Genomic DNA, 21665 nt, shown 5'->3' on the forward strand with positions numbered 1-21665 from the left:
TCTATAAGAGGAGACGAATATTTTTCCAGTACGGTAACACAATTGAATACGTGGCCAGTATGTTCCAACGTTAAGTGCAACGCGACGGAACAGTATTCTAACCTGTCAGAACGTCGCCTTGAGAACTGCAACGGGGTGTCTCCTATGTCATTAGTGGGTCATCTGCATGAGGAGATGGTCATCCTACTCAGTGATTTAATGTTAGATCTTCTTGATCTAGAGGATCCAAATTTACAAGAGAAAATCCCTAGATCAAACAACCTATCTACTAGATTTCAATAGATTTGAGACAGATGCCATTAACAAGTAGAAAGCGAACGCCGTTCTCAGAGTACAACCCCATCTATCGCAGGTGAAGAACGAAAACTGCCACGACAAACTAGAGTAGTTTTGGCTCAACTAGTTTCGGGATGGTGCAGCCGTGGTTGCAGCACATCATTCCTACACATGGAAATAGGGCCAGAACATGCAGCAAACCAGATATACATATATTTCCACAACATCTACCAATGGACAAGGGAGACTTCCCTCATATCAATGAGGACACGCCAATTAGGGGTTTTCCTTTCCTGGGAATTCCCGGGATTGCTACTCGTATATACTACATACATATGTATGTACTGACGGTTTTAGACATCAGCCTTTCCGAATTAAAAAATTAGCGGGAAATGCCAAAATTCCAGGAACAAAAATTCCCGATGAAAATCTCGAACGCCAATTCAGATTAAGTCAATGATATGGGACCTAGATTTTATTGCCAAGTCCGAACGGCGAGTCTTACGACACATATTTTAGAGATGATTTTTAATGACTGAAATACCGTGGAAATGTAAGCCAACATGACTCTGAGGGGATATGCCACCGCCGACAATTTTGATGTTCTTGACAGGGATTGAACCACAGATAACTTTTAATTGAATAAAGGCCAAAGATCTGATACGCAAGCAAAGCTACTTTCATATTCTAGATTTAAGCGTTATGACCATGGTTAATGATATCATAATATATATTTTACCTAAGAAAAATTTATTTTAGTTCACAGGGTCAATAAAACTTCGTTAAATCGGTCCAATTTCGAACGAGATAAATTTTCGAACGTTTCCATTCAAAAATATATTTCATAAATCAACCTAAATTGTGTGGGTTGTCATAAAGTTAATTGGACATTTTGGCCGCATTTAATCGGATGACGTATCGTCGATATGTCAAAAGATCCCTCTTTGACGCCAGGTTATTGTAATTCACGGAGAGATTACACATATAACTATTGTCCTTTATAAATTCCAAATCGACCCTTTTTCTAATATTTCCTAAATTGTCAATATTCCCTACAAAATCTTCTATCATAAAACAGCTTAAATTTTAAATTTATTTATGTACGAAATAAAATTTAATTTTAAAAACCTCCATCATACTCCCATCTCTCTTCGTCTCTGTCTCCAACTCTAGCCATATGCCTACACGCGCACATACACAAACACGACTCACAGAACTGTGGTATTTTTAATAAAAACATGCATTATCCATTTAAAAACGCGACAAAAATTAACATCCGAACAACCACCTTCATTTTCATTCTACGCAAAAAGAAAAAATGCAAAACCCAATAAAATGAAATTTTGAATATGAAAGAGCAAACAAAAAAAACCGTATGGAACGGAATGAATGAACGCTTGCTCCAACCAAAAGCAACAAACCAACATTTGCATTAAAAGCCACAAAAAATTAACGATGGTGGTCAATAACAGCATGGATGCATTTCAAACTTCATTGCAAAAGACCCGCATCATCATCAGCAGCATCTCCAATTCCATCATTCCATGGTTTGTTGGTCTTCATGTCGTCGTTTGGTTCGGTTCAGTTCGACCCGCCAAAGTGACAAGTGAAATGTCCGATTATTTGCAATAATTCACAATTTATTTATAAAAATGTAAAACAACAACAAGAACAACATCAGCAAGCAACACAAAGTCAAAAGCCTAGCCTAGCCAGAGTATTACCAATATAGCTATAACAACAACACCAACAACTACAAATAACCAAATGTATTTTTATTAAATTTTTTGTACAGTAGATTGTCAATCCTTGTGGCTATAATATAGGCCTTTGGCTTTGCAGCTGGAGTGAAAATCATCATCAATCTGTATACCAATGAAAAAATTAAAAAAAAAACCCGAAATGCACAGGAGTATGTTTTTGCAATGCGTTTCGCATTTGTGTTGCATCGGATACAAACTTCCACATAAATGGCTACATTTCCGCTTATCATTGGCATTATAAATAGATTTGAATATTGTGATTATTGTTATTGTTATTATTGTGGCGGCGTTGGCTTTATTTGTTATTTATTATTATATATATTATTTGAATAATTTTGTCATCATCAGTATTCAATGAAAATATGTGAATAGTTTGGTTTCTGGTTGGTGTAATCGATCAAACACCACCGCTACACCAAAAACAAAATAATAATAATAATAATTGTTAATACCCACAGCTCTGTCGAATGAGGTTTGATGATTCTCTGATACTTAGCTGATCCGATAATTCCTCTGTGGATCTCAACACACTGTCAATTCAATTGAGCCGAACACCCAAAACTCGCCAAACCTTCCTCTCCCTGGGTTGTCAACTATCTCTTCGCAAGAAATCACTTTGGTCAAATAATTAACACTAAAAATGATCTTCGCCCAAAAAAGGCAAAATTTTCAAATAAAAAAAAATTTATACGAAAACTGGGATCAACTTGTTCTAAAGCCTTAATGTTTGAATTTTTTGGTCTATCCCACAAAGTATGGACTTACCCCCAAAAAAACTATACTGTAGTAATATGACCCCCCAGTACTACCTACTCATTTTCAAAACCATCCTAGGTAAGTCCCTTTAATGCACATTTGGGAACAATTTCGTAATTTTGTGTGGAAGGCACCCGATATAATCCATATTTGAACTACAAGTAAGTGCGATATAAATATTACGATGTGCGAAGTTTGGGCCCGTATCAATCAAACATTCCATAGTTATAGTGTTCATTAGGCATTTTAGTTGAGCACTGTGCATTTTTTTTGTTCGCTCCAACGAAGCTTTTGCCTTCCAGATCTGCGAGACCCTCCATGCGGCCCGTATTTATACGCCTTTTTAGCGCGTTCATCATCACTCATTCTTATAACATGGCCTAGCCATCGCAATCGTTGTATCTCGATTCGTTCAACTACATTGATGTCACTGTATAGTTTATACAGCTCGTTGTTCGTACGACGCCGATATTCGCCGTCAACACAGATTGGCCCGTAGATCTTTCGAATAATTTTTCTCTCGAGCACACCAAGCACTGCCTTATCTGCTTGAGCAAGTACCCATGCTTCGGAACCATACATTAGCACTGGTAGTATCAGTGATTTGTAAAGTGTTATTTTTGTTTGACGAGAGGTGGCTTTATTCCTAAACTGCTTACTCAGCCCAAAGTAGCATCTGTTAGCCAACACTATTCTTCTTCGTATTTCACAACTGATGTTATTTGTTGTGTTTATGGCAGTGCCGAGGTAGACGAAGTCCTTTACTACCTCAAAATTGTAGGTACCAACATTCACAGATGGTGCGGGGTTTGTGGACATATTACGCGTCGATACCATCAACTTGATTTTTTCGCCGTTTACTGCCAGACCAACTTTAGCAGATTCTCTTTCGACTTTTGCAAAGGTGTCAGTTACTTCCTTTACAGATCGACCCATGATGTCAATGTCGTCGGCATAAGCCAGTAACATATGGCTGTTCGTGTATATCGTTCCATTTCTTTTGACCTTCGCGTCTCGTATGACCTTTCCAGCAGAATGTTGAATAGATCACAGGACAGGCCGTCTCCTTGTCTTAAACCTCTTTTGGTAATAAACTCTTCGGAGAGGTTTTTTCCTATTTTAACTGAGGATCTCGTCTCAGTTAATGTCATTCTACAAAGCCGAATGAGCTTTGCAGGAATACCAAAATCAGACATGGCTTGGAACACCTTTGAACGTATAGGGCTGTCGAATGCTGCTTTATAATCGACGAAAAGATGGAAGGTGTCGATCTGCATTTCTTGGGTCTTTTCCAGGATTTGTCTCAAGGTAAATATCTGGTCAATGGTGGATTTGCCAGGTCTGAAGCCGCACTGATAGGGTCCAATAATTTCATTGACCATAGGCTTTAGTCTCTCACACAATATGCCAAATACTATCTTATATGCAATAGGGAGCAGACTTATGCCCCTGTAATTGGAGCACACAGTCTTATCACCCTTCTTGTGGACTGGACATAGGACGCTCACGTTCCAATCGTCGGGTACGCGTTCTTCCTGCCAGATGGTGCTAACTAGCTGATGCATACACCTTATCAGCGTGTCGCCTCCGGTTTTGAACAGCTCAGCTGGTAGGCCATCAGCTCCTGCCGCCTTATTATTCTTCAGCCGGTTTATTGCTGTCCTTACCTTATCTTGGTAATCCCATCTTCTGGGATTGGATCTGTGGTATCTTCGCCGTCTTCACTGCTATCGGATACCAACAGTTTGGAAAAATGTTCTTTCCATATCCTGAGCACACTATCTGTATCAGTTACCAAATTACCTTGTTGGTCTCTACAGGAGGATATGCCTGTACCAAAGCCATCAGTTTGATGCTTCACTCTTTGGTAAAATTTTCGGACTTCGTTCTGTCTCCTGTGCATCACTATTTGTTCACACTCCCTCTTTTCCACCTCTCTCTTTTTCCTGCGGAAAAGACGTTTCTCCTCTCTCATTTTCTCCCGATACCTCTCTCGTGCGCTACGCGTTGCTACTGATTGTAAAGTAGCCCTATATGCCGCATTTTTTTCTTCGGTAGCAGCACGCACTCCTGGTCATACCATGGATTCTTTGGTGGAGGTCTCTGGTATCCAAATGCAGATTTTGCGGCTGTTTGAATGGAGTGGACAATATTTTGCCATTGTGCTGATATGTTATCGGAACGAGAAGCCCTTTCATTAAGCAATTGGGTCAGTTGAGTGGAATATGCTGTGGCTATCTGTTGTGTTTGCAGCTTAGCGATGTCCAACTTTCGTGTTGTGTCTGTCCGTGCTTTATTTGAAACGTTTAGACGGGTACGTACCTTTGCTGCAACAAGGTAGTGGTCCGAATCAATGTTTGCGCCTCGGAACGATCGTACATCCAACACTCTCGATGAATGTCTTCCATCTATTACAACATTATCAATTTGATTACTTGTTCTTTGATCTGGAGACAGCCAGGTGCCCTTATGAATATCGAGATGATTTAATCTGGTACTGCTAACTACCATGTTTTGTTTGCAGCTGCAAAGTCTATCAGCCTCATACCATTGTCAGATGTTTCACTGTGGAGACTGAATTTCCCGACTGTTGGGCCAAAGATATTCTCCTTTCCAATTTTGGCATTAAAATCGCCTAGAATGATTTTAATGTCATGAGCAGGGCAACGGTCATATGTTTCTTCTAAGCGCTCGTAAAATATATCTTTGGTCTGTTCGTCCTTTTCTTCAGTGGGAGCATGAGCACAAATAAAGCTGATGTTGGAGAATTTAGCTTTTATTCGAATTGCAGCAAGTCTTTCATTCACTGGGGTGAAGCTGGATACCAGATGTTTTAGTCTCCCACTAACTACGAATCCGCAACGAAACTCATGCTTTACGTCATGGCAGCTATAATACAGTGCGTCACCTTTAGGTGTTGTTGTGACGCCTTTCCCAATCCATCGTATTTCCTGTATGGCAGTAATATCGGCCTTGTACTTTTCAAGTACGTCTGCCAATGCGAAGACTGCACCTTCTCTATAAAGAGTGCGAACATTCCAGGTGCAGATTCGCAGATCATGGTCCTTAAAACGTTTGCGGGGTTCGTCAACTTTAGAGGGGTTTGTTTTTCTTTTCTTTCGTTTTTTCATAGTAGGATGTTTTTTCTAGGGGAGGGTTACTAACCCGACGCCCAAACCCAAGTTTTTAACGTTCTTATGGGTGAACGCGCGGCACATGTTAGCTCACTACCTTTAACGGGTGTTAAAGGCAGTTCCCCAGGTGAAACCACGGGGAGGTCAGTGTCCACTTGAGATGAAAGAGGGACCAAGATAAATCCTGGGCTTTGCCATGTTAAAGCCGGTCAAGACATAGTTAGATATAGGCACCATAAAAAGGGCCTCCGAATGAAGCATTTATGTACATTATCTGACATTTCAACGTACCCACTTAAAGTTGGGGACAGAAATGAAAACTAATTATTCCATTTTAGTTCAGAATATTTTATGGCGAACTTAACGCTTTTTTACTTGTTTGTTTTCAGTTGTATCTATAATGTTTATTGGTCTATTTAGCAGGTCTGTACTATTAATTTTATTAATAATGTCTCTCAGATCAAGTTCATGTTGGAACTGCATTAAAATTTTAACGTATATTGGTACTTGAACCACAGCATCCAAAAATTGTGAACTATATATAAATTACCAACATTTACAGGTCAAAACTATGAACAATTGCGAGAGGATTCTTAATTTAACAGAAATCATCATTGTTAGAACTAGTTAGTCCATTTCTTCAAAATACAGTCAACAATAGCGTTCATTGCCGCGTTTACCTTGCACTTTGGAAAATGCAATTAAATGAAATTTCCGAAGTCATTTAAAAAAACTTGAATTTCTCCGAAGACCGCACTTTTTCGCAGCTGCTTTATAGCTTTGCGAACAGAGGAGACCCCAAACTTTCAAATCATATATATCCTAACACGTGAATGTACGGAAATCACTTTTAAAATGTCCACGGAAAACAAAAAATATATTTTAAAACCTTCAAAAAATCACTTTTTTCAGATTAAAACTGCGCAAAAACAATAAGAGTTTTTTTTTGCATTTCTTAAAGACTAAAATCTCATAGTTGTTTTGCAAAATGTTAAGGAAAAGAAATCATGGCTTACTGACATACCGTTTGTCCGCACCACTCCATTATCTTTAATGAATCGAAAATCTATTTCTTTAAAACAAAAATATGAAACAAAAGTGCAACTTTTAAGTGCATTTCGTAGCCGTTTGCGAAGTAAATCGCCAAACTGAGTATAGACCATTTACAGTGGGATACTTAGCTAACGATTGCAATACAAATATAATGAATTTTATGTACTTCCAAATTTCCTTAAAGTTCCACTAAAATGCTCAATGTGCACCGGGGTGAAGCGGCGTTATTCTTTATGTCATGAGAGCTATAATAAATGGTGTCACTTTTATGTGTTGTTGTGATGCCTTTCCCAATCAATCGTATTTCCAGTAAGGCATTAATATCGGCTTTGTTTTATTCAGGTTCATCTGCCAATGCATAAACTGTATCTTCTCTGTATAAAGAGTGCAAATATTACAGTTGCAGATTCGCAGATCATTGTCCATAAAACGTTTGCGGGGGTCGTCAACTTTAGAGTGTTGCTGGAGAGGTGGGTTACTAGCACAATGCCCAATCCAAGTTTTTGACGTTCTTATGGATTAATGCCCGGCACATTTTAGCTCATTACCTTTAACGGGTGTTAAAGACAGTGTCCAATTGAGAGGAAAGAGGGACCAAAATAAGTATTGGGCTTTACCATGATAATGCCGGTTGCATCCTCTACAGAGAAATATTACGATGTACGAGTACAAAGTTTGAACCAAGTCGGTTTCGCTCATCCTTCAACTCTGGCATTATTGAAATATCGTCATTCTACAACTTTTTCTGATGTAATTCTTTTTAATTGTAATTCGAAAATTCCATATGTAATTCGTAATATTTTATTCGTAATTCGAGAATTTCATTTGTAATTTGAAACATTTCAATTGTAATTCGAGAATTCCATTTGTAATTTCAAATATTTCAATTGTAATTCGAATTATGTTATTTGTAATTCGAATTTATCGATTTGTAATTCGAATTATTATATTTGTATTTGTAATTCGAATTATTCCATTTGTAATTCGAAACATTTCATTTGCAATTCGAAATTTTTTGTTTCAAATTTCAAATGGAATAATTCGAATTACAAATAAAATAATTCGAATTACAAATGAAATAATTGCTGGTTGCTTCGGGTAATGTTAATTGGAGATTCATCTTTTTTCCATTGATTATTTAAGCATTTGAGAGCTTTTGGGTAGTTATTCAGAGCTGCAGATAGTTCTTCGAAATCTTCAGAGCGGAACCATTGACTACTGAACCAATGATCAGCCCATGAATAAGAAATTAATAAACAGATTTTACGCAACCTGCTCCGGGTTTCAGGCATCAGTATAAAAGCAAGTAAAGCTAGAATGTCACGAGTGTTCCAGAGTGCATTGCAAATGTTTGGGATCTGCTTAAAATCTACAAAAGGAATCTCACTCTTCTCAGTGAAATGGCGAAAAACCCGAGTAAGGTGGAAGAGAAACTTTATGTCGTCCCTCCAGCCACCTGTTCCTTAATCAAAGTCGTACCATTACTGAAGGCTGCTTTCAATTGAGCATAGTTTTTCATCAAATCCTTCACAAAAAAAGGATTCGATGTTTGGTGATATTGTAGACGCATGGAGTTCATCGTCCATGACAACTGATGAACTTGGGTGCGGTGTAACCTTTCGGTTCAAACATTTGCTGCATTTGAACTACAACGCCTGTCTTTTTGTCGGTATTCACGCTTGAGGTTGAACTCCTCTAACACATTCCGGACAACTTCTGCGATTGTTTTAGCTTTCCCATCTTTCAATTTGAGCGCAGTCAATCTAATTTCTTTAAATTCGTTCTTGAGAAGCACTGCCTGATAATCATAGCCCTCAAGGTGTTCGCCGTCAAAATGCATCCTCCACTTCTCCAGATAAAGCGTGTTTACCAAGTGGTTCTTCAACCGAGCAGCTTCCTTGTAGACAGCCCTGTGGATTCCTGACTGAAATGGGGTTGGGATTTCAATGCCTTCAGCAGGAAGCTGCTGGAACATCGTAGCTGTTTTATTGGACGAAATCTTTGAACTTGTATCAAGGCGTCTTGCAATGCTCATTTGGTTATGCTTCCTTTTGCTCATTTGGTTATGCTTCCTTACTACTGTCGTAAAAATCCGAGCCACTTTCGGAACAATCAGGTATTGCTGAAATGGTAAATGTGAGCGCACTCGTTTCTATTGTCTTCATTCGCTTGGACGGGTGAATGGTATTGACACCAACAGGTTTGCCGATTGAATAACCAACGCGGCCTTTGTTCTCAATTTGCAGTTTTTAGAGTTTATCGTCTTCTTTGCACCTCCACTCGCCATTTACATTAGTTATGTCAAACAGTTCCCTCATCAAAGTTTCGTTTATTCTGCAGCGCTCGTAGTCTTTTAGAAGAGTTCTTAGTTTTGCCTGAATGGCTTGGTCCGATATATGCGGGAAGTTCAATATTTTACTCCATAGAACCTTAAGCTCTACAGCAATTAGAGCGATCTTCTATGTACGTGCTTTTGCTGTAGACTTAAGAAATTTGTTGCGACCAATGACGTGTATCTTCAGGGGCATGCGATTCCGTTCACTCAGTGCTGTTTCCACAATTCCCACTATGCCTGTTCCTAACGGTGCTTGAAACTGGACTAGGTTTTTTGTCTAGGTTTCTCTGTTCTTCACCGCGTTGGAAGCACTCTTCTTGAATGACATGTTATAATGCACTTTTTACTTCACTTTCACTTTTTATATTTGTTCTTTTCGGGGTTTTCGACACTTGTTGAATGACACAAAAATAATCAATGAACACCTATTTATACAAGAATTTTTCTGACAGGAACACTTGAATGGTGACATCATACCTGAGTCAGCACGTGTGCGTTGTAAATTTTTAAAAAATTTCACAAAAATAAAGCTAATAAATGTGGTTTCTGTAGTCCACGGAAAAACACAACAATAAAAAAATGCAAATCCTTTCTTTCATACATTGAATGTGAAGGAGGAACTCCCACAAAAATGAACCAGTAGAGCAATAAGTCATAAATTTATGAGAGTGTATTAGCTCCCTACCGTAATCATAAAAATTAGTTATCCTTTTTTCACTAATTTGCAGATTGTGAAAATCATAAAAAATCGTCAACATTTTTCCCGAGAGATACATTCGATCCAACATGTGATACCTTCACATAATTGTAAATAATAAGGCAAAAAAAAAAAACGTGAGATATTCATCGATTTTTATGATCAATATCTCATTTTGTTCAAAGGTTATGTGGCTTTTCGTGGGACTAACAAACATTTTCAAATTTTTTCGTTTTAGGTTTATAAAACTAACAAATAAAGAAAAAAAATGTAAATTTTTTCACAAAAATATAATTTCAAAGTGGTTTGTGCGTGACCTTTTTTTAATAATTAAATGGAATGAACGTTACCATTGGCATTAATAGGCAAAAGTTCATTCATTTCTGCTACAGGAAATCATTTTTGAGAATATTAAAACAACAACAATGGGATTATGCCAGACTATTTTGAAAAAACAAAATTGCAAACGCTATCCCAAAAAAAAAACGCCACAATGTTTCTAATGAGAAAAAAGGTCAAAAAGTCATAACCCTATTGGACATACGACCATGTGTTGTTTACAGTGACTTGAAAAAATTACTTTGAAAAAAAAATGGAATTTAGTTGTGAACATTTTCGTCCGATAATTTTTACAACTTTCGACGTGGATAATCACGGCAAGATATAGGATCATCCTATAGGACTATGAAAAAACTGTTTTAATGAATTCAATCGTGACCGACACTCGCCAAAAAACGAACTTCAGAAAAAATTAAGCCGTGTGTGAACGGATAATGCAAAATCGCCATGTTATATACCGTAAGATATAGGCATCTTTGATATTGCATGAACACTTGGCGGTAAAAATAGGGTTTTTCTCGTTGGATTCCTTGTTAATCGGTGCTAGAAATTTCGAAAAAATACGATCGCGGAGCTTCGAAAAACGTTTATAAGATGGATACGGGTGATGAATCATGAAAATATGCGTACGAATCCAAACAAGTAAAAAAGTGTCAGTCGGCTTTGCCGACAGAGGTTTACCCTCAGCCAATGTGAATTGAAACTTTCATCTACGGACAGATAGAATGTATTTAGCGTCTCTTCAGAGTATTGTGGCCCTTTTTCAACATTTGAACTTGCCGACAAAAATGTAGATTACGAATTAACACAAATGTTGAACTTTCGTGGGGGAGGTACCCTTAGGGAGGACCGATATGGGCCATTCTAGAAGTTAAACTAAATTTTGACAAAATATTGGGAGATCCAAAGTTTGGACCAAATTGGTTGGACCATTCAAGTGATATCGTCCTATCATTTAAGTGACATTTTTTTTAAATATTGGGGGGAAGTACCGGAAGTTGGGGACCGATATTGCCCCATGAAACTAAGTTTGGATAAAATATGACGAAGAACAAATGTTGCACCAAATCGGTAGAACAGTTCGAGAGCCACATATGCACTGTGGTCGAACTTGTATGGGAAGAGCGGCCAAAAATACTTCCTGTGCAGATATCAATAGGAAATTTTCAGTGAAGGCTAGTTTAGCAACACAAATAAAAAGGAGCAAAAAAAATTCAACATAGGTCCAACTTTAGGTATAGCCCCCATAGAACGGTACCCCCTGATTTCTGGCATTTTCAATGAAATTGGCTGAAATTTGGCTATCGGTATTACCTAGTGTTAGAAAACCTTCTTGCAAAAAAATTTTGAATTGGGTCTACGTTTTGATAGGGTCCCCATATAATGGTACCGCCCGATTTTCGGAATTTTGAAGGTTTTATATAAATTATTAATTCGAAATGGCCGAAATGCCAAATGGTGGTAGGCTACCACCCCCCCCCCCCCCCCCCCCGACCCTTTGAGGTTGTCCCCATAAATCGGTACCGCCCAATATTCGGTGTTTTTAGGTTTCTAGCCGTAATAATCAATCAAAATGGCTAAATTTTCCAAATTTTACATTCAGGACCACATTTTGACGTATCCCTCATATAACTGAACCGCACAGTATATCTTCTATATACTTAAAAAGCTGAAATGTGGTGGTGACATTTAAAAAAAGGACAAAAACACCTTGAAAGGTACCCTTAGTATTTTGAAAACAAGTTCCAAAGTTGCGGAAAGTTGCAGCTTATATTTTGAAAATATAATCTATAGACTACTACTTATCTTCTGAAAAAAATTTCGTTGAGGGGAGAGAGGGGGAACATAACTAAAACTTTACATGAAATTTAATTATACTGAAGAAATGACATTACAAAAGTCCTTCAGTCAAAACACGTATTCAATAATTAATCCCAAAAATTAACAATCGCAAAACTGCATAAAAATTAAGTTAATACATTGTTTTTCAATATTCGAACTAAGTTTGGTCTATATAGAGTTCATTTAGTTTGATATTAATATTTTACTTTCACCCAACTTTTGCATTGAATTTACCTCGAAATCCAACCTGTTAAAATTTCTCTTTTTTGATTGCTATTCTCAATGAGTACATTAAGAAGTAATCCATAACAAATTTATTTTAGAGAAATTTAACATGTTAGGAGTAGATATGCAGATATTCGGTACCAAAAATTTTTCTTTAATTTTTTTAATTTTGGCCAATGCCAGCGACCACTGTGATATGGTGACATAGGGCTGTTTACACCTTTCGGGATGTTTTAACAAGAAATAAGGACCTGCTCCTGAAAAAACTCTTACCGTCGTAATGGAGGTAGCGAATGCAAATCGCTTCAACAAAAATCAAAGTGATTCGAGAGCAGGTCTTAAAGTGAACTTATCCGAAATTTTGTGGGAGGTACCAAAAGGAGTGGACAAATATAGTCCATATTCGAACCTTATCTATATCTGGTAGATATATTAGGATGTGCAAAGTATGGATTACATCAGTCACTCCCTTCAAGAGTTATCGTGCGCATATTTTTTCCGAAGATATTTAAATTTTTGTGAGATAGTTACCTGAAGGAGTGGACCGACATTGTTTATCTTCGAACTTAAACTATGTTTGGACAAAATATTACGAAGGCTAAATTTTGGACCGAATTGGCCGATCCATTCGAGATTTATCTTGCGGTCCAACCACTGCACACGATGTCATAGGGGTTTTTTCATCTTTAAGGCTATTTTCTCAGGAAGTATGGACTTGCCCCTAATGAAACTTGTACCGTCGTATGGGGGGCAATGAATACAAGTTGTTATAACAAAAATCAAAACGATTTGAGATCAGGTCCTAAACTAAACTTTTTCGAAATTTTGTGTGGGAGGTACACAAAGGAGTGGACCGATTGAGTCCATATTTAAACTTCATCTAAGTCTGGTAGAGCTTTCACGATGTACAAAGTGTGGGCCAAATCGGTTACTCCCTTCAAGAGTTATCGTGCGCACAAATTGTCCGAACATTTTCGAACTTTTGTGGGGGAGGTACCGGAAAGAGTGGACCGATATAACCCATCGTCGAACTTAAACTAAGTTTGGGCAAAATATTACGAAAGCCAAATTTTGAACCGAATCGGTTGCTCCGTTCGAGAGTTAGCGTGCGCACCACCCAACCAGACAGACGGACATGGCTAAATCAACTCCAAATTGTCTGAAACAAATTTCGTCCAAACATACTTGGGGTCTAGAACCATTATTTCGTTGAGGCACATTTTGCCCGTATGAAAGTGTATATACCCTCGTTAGCATAAATGCTGAGGGTATAAAAATAGCAGCAATCGCCAGAAGATGCTGCGAAAGCGTTCAAAGACCATGTTTTGGAGATGTCTCAATCAAACCAATATAAACAACCCAATACATGGACGTACGTCAAACTTTTCTGAGTACGCTGAGGCTAAAAAATGTCAAATGACGATACGTGTTGCGTAAAACTCGCCGACTTTCTACGCAGATTACTTTCTTGGAGAAGGACCCAACTATTCGCCTATATGAACCAAAATCCGACTACAAAAACTGGCGTATAACAGATTACTACAAATTGGATATCGTTTGAATATTGGAATATCTATATCACATGGTGTAGATAGTTTAGCCGCTTCGCATGACTTATTTCTGCATATGTATAATGTGGATCTTAAATGAGATATCACTTATGAATGGTAAAATCATAAAAACCGTTATTGTAGAAAATTTTAAATCAGCATCATACTTCTCTCCAAGAAAATAAAATACAGCCTTGTGGGAAATTTTAATATTGCCTCAGAGTATAAGAAGATGAAAACATATTAAAAAGTCTGAATTTAAGCTAAGTAGAAGAAAGACTCTCCTCCACTCCCTATATGATTTCTCTATATATTTTTTTAGTAAATCCATATTTTCCCCAAATCTCTACACATGTATCCAGTAGTGGCATTATCCTTCATAACACCATTATAACATTCACTCATTCACTCGTTCATAATCTCATGGCCAACAATGCTATGCTTAAATGAAATTGGCAGTTTCACGGTCAGAAGCACCACAACACATTTTGAGACCAGGGAGGAAAAAGCAGATGAAGCAACCAAATAAAGAAAGAAAAAATGAAGTTAATTTTATACTTAAAATTGCTATTGGTGTTCTTTAGTTGCTGGTGGGCTGGTGCAGCATTTTTGATCGTTTTACTCCGGTTATTATTATTATGATTGCAGTATATGTCTGCTGTTTCGTTGCCTGCTGCCTTCTGACTACCACTTATTGTTGCTTTTGCTACTAGGTAACTTGTTATTATCGTTGTTATTATAACAGAAAAAAAAATCTGGGCTCTATACTCTGTTGCTGCTGTAAATGTTGGCCATTTGCTTGGTTGTGTTGTTAGAGAGTTGTACGTGTTGTTGCCAATTTAAATCAAGATCGCCATGATTGTCATGGTGTTGCTGTTTTTTTTTCAACTTCTTGTTGTTGCAAATGGCCAAAAGGAGGAAGACCATCACTGCAGGCATCAAAAAGCAACAACAACACGAAGGCAACAGCAGCAACAATCAACAATGATAAAATTGAAATGAAAATGTAGTTTAACATAATTGCTAAAGGAAATGTTATCTACAACAGCAACAGCCCAGTTGGTGTTTTTTGTTACTTCAATTAAATGATGGAAAAAAGTACATGACCAACAAATAATAGCAGCAGAACCAGTAGTGTTGTATGGCGTAAAGTTAATAATCGGTGGTGGTCAAGTATTGAGTAGCTAGGTTATGAACCGCCATCATCACGCTGTTAAATGTTGTTACAAACGGCAAATTGTTATGGAATATTTTTAAAGTTGTTTAAGTTTACCTAAAATTATATTCCAGTGCAATTTTTCATAATATTTTCAAGATTTAAATCGCCATATCAAAACTGAGTGGAAGTTGTTAAGCCGATGCTACGCTAGACCATATCAATTTGTCACCACTTTCGGTGTAATATTGTTGAAATGTGCATTGTGTTCGTACGTCGTTTTGTCAGTCTGTTGGGTACGATAATTCTTGAATTAAGTACGCCATTTTGGATCAAACTTAGCATCTTGTAATATTGTTTTGCACCGAAAGAAACAACTTCCCACAAAAGTTTACCCGTTTTTGTTCTCGGTTCCTGTTCGCAAAAGTGCATTTTAGTAGCCCTCGCGCCAAGTTTTTTTTTATTTTTTAACAAATATAAATCCCCTTATTGATATTTAAGAAGTCTACACTGAAAGAGAAATGCTTCGTTGTATCAATGAACGGGTTTCATTGATGCTATGAAACGTTTCATTAATATAACGAAATGTTTCTTTCATGCTATGAAACTTTAAGTTATTATAAATTTAATTATTTTTGGTTTCATTGTATAAACGAAACAGATTTCATTGATGCAATGAAACGTTTAATTTTTGCAAAGTTCAGAAAAATATGTAGGTTTTGAATTCAAACTAAATAGAATGGGAAAAAAACTAGTACGCAAACCATTTAAAAAATGGCGAAACAATTATATATTCGATGTTTTTGGTTTGCTCCAAAAATTAATGAAACAGTTTCATTAAATAAGTGAAACAGTTTCATTAAATAAATTAAAAATTTTTGAAATCCCTAATACTATCTTATCTAATATTATCTTATGTATAGGTATCATCACCCTTTTTGGATTTGTATTCTTTGTGAATCTGTTAATTTATAACATTTGTCTTCTAATTATTTTGTCTTTTTTAAACAAATTATATTTTTGACAATCACAAAAAGAACACATACATATGTATATTGGCTACATATCGAGTCACATACATAAATATGTATGCATGAATTTTAACAAAAACTAGCAGAAGCTGCACCAACTGTACACGAATTCGCTACTGTCGCCGATTTGCGTTGGTATACCTAAATATTCATTCGCATTAAAAATAATGCTATTCTCAGTTATTTGTTATTGTTTGTATTGTTGTTCATTGAATTCCAGCTGTGATTGTGTGTGTGTGTGTGTACTCAACAAGCAGAAAACACGTGTAGGCAAAATTACTCTCTATTTGCAAAACAACCACCGTTTTCTTATCTACATCAAACGATGTTCAAGAACTTTGTTTTAGTTAGCGCTATACCACAATCAAGTGTGGATGAAAAAAGTAATTTTACGTCTGGTGTTTTCAATTTTAAAAAGTGTGATGCGTTTAAGTTTCAGTAAGGAGGCTAATTTAAAATAAAATCTATAATTGCATCTTTATGTGATGCTCAAAACATTGATCACTTTATCTTTTTTTAGCGGTAAAAAAATCAATACTCTCATGCAATTAGACAAGAGTTTGTCAATGTTTATGTAATTACCCGGCGGCTAAAAAATCTCGTTTACAGAGTCTCCCCGGTGTAGAAATTACTAAAACAATTCAGATAAAAAATATGACCATGACATTAAAATTGTTGTAGACTAGAAGTATGACGCTCCTACGAGGGCCACTAGAAACCTTTCTTGCCTATGCAACACACAGTGTTGCCGGGCGCATTTGACATTTTTTGGAAAGATTGAGAGTTTTTAGTCTAAGCGTACTCAGGACAGTTTGACGTACGACCATGTGATGGGTTGTTTACAGTGACTTGATTAAGACACCTCCAAAACATGGTTTTTAAAAGCTTTTGCAGCAACTTCTGGCGAACAAACTTCGTTTTTTTGCGAGTGTCTGTCAGGATTGCATTCATTAAACCAGTTTTTCATAGTGCTATAGGATGGTCCTTTATCGCCATGCAAAAAATTAATTTGATCGATGCACTCTTGCCGTCATTACACACGTCGAATGTTGTGAAATATTATCGGACGAAAATTATGCAAAGTGATTTTTCAAGTCACTGTAAACAAACCCAACACATGGTCGCTTGTCAAACTGTCCTGAGTACGCTTAGGCTAAAAACTGTTTAACCTTCCAAAGAAAATGACTCCTGGCGACACTGTGAGTTGCCTTGGCCAGAAAGTTTTTAGTGACCCTCGTATAAAAGAGAATAATACAACAAACAGGCTACCCTCTTATCAGTATTAACGATAAGAAAAGTGCAATTTGAGGTAAAAGAAAGAGCATTTTTCCAAGTTGTCAGGACTATTTAATGCACTTTTCGAATCACAACATTTGTAACTTGATATAAGTGGTATCCGGATCATAGGAACTATTCACTGCTTCTAAGCCTAAATTTTGGAGTGATCCGAGAGCCTTAAAGTGAACTTAAGCACCTACATTTTGAACTTTGGTGGAATTGTACCAAAATTAGTGAAGTTTAAAATTTTTTAAAATATTCGAGACTTACAGAGAGGTGTACACGGTGCGCCTTAACTAAATTTAAATGAAAGGTGCTTACACCTGCGATGTTTTTGCGGTTTCTGAAACTACAATGTTCATAGATGAGAAAAATAAAAAACAAGTAAGAACGGCGTTAAGTTCGGCCGGGCCGAACTTGTTATAACCTCCACCACAAGTTGTATTGAAGTAAAATGGAATAATTAGTTTCCTTTCGTGTATGAAGAAGACTTAAGGCCTGCGTACATAAGCTGCCTTGCCTGCTTACCTTGCTTGCTTCTGATAAAAGAATAAAAAAGAAAAGGGCAACCCAGTTCGAAATTTGCTCGGCCTTCTTTATTCTTTTATTTTTATTATGTCAGAAATGAAGCAGGAAAGCAAGGTAAGCAAGCCAGGCAGCTTATGTACGCAGGCCTTTAATACTAAATTTCAGCAATTTCGGTAAAACAATGTGAGGCACCATTCTATGGGGGCTATTTCAAATCGTCGATCTATACCGACAAATTTCTGACGGAAAGTTTTTAGGCTCAAAGAAGACTAAATACCAAATTTCCTATATTTCGGTAAGAGAATGTAGCTTAAACTTAAAAAATACCGAAAATCAAGAAGTATGCTTCTATGGGGATATAGGAAGACGTGGACCTATACTGATAATTCTCCTCTGGAATATTTTATAACTCATGGAAGACGAAATAACGAATTTCAGCCATTTCGGTCGGATATTGACGTCACAATCTTCAGTATTACGAAAATCGGGATCTACCGTTCTATGAGGGCTATATCGAAACGTGGACCTATACCGACGAATTTTAGTCAGAAATGGGGCAAAATGAAAGCGTGGACCTGTACAGACATATTTCGGACGAACAGTTTTATGTCACATTGAAGACTAAATACCAAATTTCAGTTATTTTGGTGGAATATTGAAGATACAACGTTCAAAATATAAAAAATCGGGAGGTACCTTTCCATGGGGGCTATATGAAGGTGTGAACCGATACCGACAAAATTCTGGGGGAAAGTTTTATACCCCTAAAGAAGACTACGTACCAAATTTCAGCCATTTTGGTAAGATAATGAAGCTAAAACCTTCAAAATACCGAAAATCGGGAAGTATCGTTCTATGGGGGCTATATGAAGGTGCGGACCGATACCGACAAAATTCTGAGGGAAAGTTTTATACCCCTAAAGAAGACTTCGTACCAAATTTCAGCAATTTTGGTAGGATAATGAAGCTAAAACCTTAAAAATACCGAAAATCGGGAGGTACCATTCTATGGGGGCTATATGAAGGTGTGGACCGATTCTGACAAAATTCTGGGGGAAAGTTTTATACCCCTAAAGAAGACTACGTACCAAATTTCAGCCATTTTGGTAAAATACCGAAAATCGGGAGGTACCGTTCTATGGGGGCTATATCAAAACGTGGACCGATATATCCCATTTTCAATACCAACCATCCTGCAAGTAATCAAAACTTCTGTACCAAATTTTGACTCGTTATTTTTAAAATTGCGAGCTGTATCTTGATTTCAACAGACAGACAGCCGGACGGACGGACAGACGGATATAGTCAAATCGACATAGAATTTTATGCTGATCAATAATATATATACTTTATAGGGTCTCCGACGAATATTTCGATGTGTTACAAACGGAAACCCTCCATATGGTGGAGGGTATAAAAAGCGTCGGAGGGATTTTCAAATAAATCGCGGTCAAAGTTCACATTTATATTGATTTTTTAGGTTTTCCTGATTTTGCTCAGAAACCGCAAGCCCTATCGAAATTGGATTAAGAAAAGTTTTGTAGAAGTGAAAATTCTCTACAAGACTGTCCTTTATGATGTTTTCGTAAGTATTACCATTTTTGAGATATAGAAGTTCAAATTTTGACAATTTACTGACTGTATCATCTATCTATATATATAAAAAAGGATGATGTTAGTTACTACGCTTATAACTCAACAACGCCTGAACAGATTTCGACAATTCGCGCCAATTCGGGATGGTCTCATGGCAGAAAAGGATAAAACCTAAAAAAATCGCGAAACTTTGCGAAAAAATTGCAAAAATATTTATTCAAGAAAGTCAATTTTTCCACAAATTTCTATTGAGCTTCGCGTTTGGAGTATACCTTGACACCTATTTGGACAGTTTTTGGCGAAAAATGTCTCTGTTTTGTAAATTTTTGAAAGTTATATAGAACTTTTTATTTACAATCAAATCTATTTTCATTTATTTTTAAGCGTTTTTTTAGGAAATTAACAGCGAAAAATGTTTAAAAGGAGAGGACTTAGACCATGTTTATATTATAGCCTTTTGCAGGGTTAACCTTCTCAGTGGGAATTTATTTGACGTATATTCAAAGGAATTGACATTTGAAACCCAGTGGGTTTGTAAAATCCGGTTATATATAAACGTACTATTAGTTTAGAGTTTGTACAAATTAGTGGTTGTTTCAGATTCCGCTTGAAACGATGAAGATAATAACGCCGAAAGTGATTTCCACAATTTTGAGGAAAAAGGTACAAATCCACAAAATTGGTGGGTTATTTGAAAAATCAAGAGCCCGGAGGTAATTTCATTGGAAGTGAAGTTGTGGCATGCATATATACCTATAAACCGTAAAGTAAAAACATCTTCGAAAGATCAACTTCCGATTTATGTGGTATAAAATTTAAGCTGTACCAGATATATATTGATACTGTTTAGATCCTGTCATGATACTAAACAATTATGTCCCCACTGAAAAGGAGTATGAATTCAATCAGTTTAGTTCCCGCAGAGCTGGAAGGTAATTACAAATGGCCAAATACATATGTACACTGGTACTGTTGATACACTGTACGTATGTGCATCGAAAAAGGATGATATTCAAAATTGGAAAGAAAAAAAAAAAAACAAGAAATCGGAGGGACTGACGTATATTCTTTATCGGGCGACATAAGTAGGTAAATACTAATTAAACGTTAATTAGTTTGTGATATTAATTTGACTATGTTATTTACGTCGAGATTAAATATAGGGTGACCAAGTAATCGACAACAGTCACGTGTTAGTATGACAAGACTTCAAGCATCCGAAACACACAAAGAACGGCAACTAATAGAATAGCTCTGCTAACAAGGATCAATGAAGCAAGTACTGGATTGTACAGTCCCAGTCAAAATCAAATTACCGGATTTGTCCGTGTTACCAGAGCCGAATTTGCAATGCAAGTATAATTCGGGAGATCACATTAAACAGAGAAGTCAGAAAAAAAAGTAGACGAAAGTGGTTACCTGATAACGATCGTATCCCTCTGCTCAAAATAGGTTAATCGATTCAAACGCAAATTTAAATCAGCACTATATTCAGTATTATATTCAAATTCATACGATCGCATTCCTTCCTTCGTATTCAATTGCTTGATTGAAATATCGTGTTCAGTGGTGAAAACAAGAATTGCAGAAAACAATCGATTGTGAATCGATAGGGGCGTTATGATATTATTTTGCTTCAACTGTGCTACCAAATATTTTTATTTACATCGCAAAACGTGTTATTTGCTTAAAAGATATATCTTAGTCCCAATTTACAGTTGTGATCTGTACTCAACAAACTGCGAGACGAAGTTCGCCGGGTCCCCTAGTATATATATAAAATTCTTCGAGTCTGCCATGATGTTCGAAATTAAACTCCTCCGAAACGGCTGGACCGAACTCGATGAAATTTTGTATGTGGAGTTTTTAGGTCTGAGAATAGGCTTTTAGCTATTTTTTATACTGGTCAGTGGAGTGACCAGGGTACCTCCCCCACAATTTTTTTAAGAAAACGTGAAATCATGGATAATTTTGGACTTGGTGTTTAAAAATTACTTGCAATAATATGGTAATAACTGTCTTGATCCTGAATGGTCATCTCGGAAGTGGAATATCGCGGTCAGCCCAATTTTTTAAAAAATGTATAATTATAGGTAATAATTTTAG

Source organism: Musca autumnalis, unplaced genomic scaffold, assembly GCF_047663935.1.
Source record: "Musca autumnalis isolate F117 unplaced genomic scaffold, ASM4766393v1 scaffold_1, whole genome shotgun sequence".
Classification (NCBI taxonomy): Eukaryota; Metazoa; Arthropoda; class Insecta; order Diptera; family Muscidae; genus Musca; species Musca autumnalis.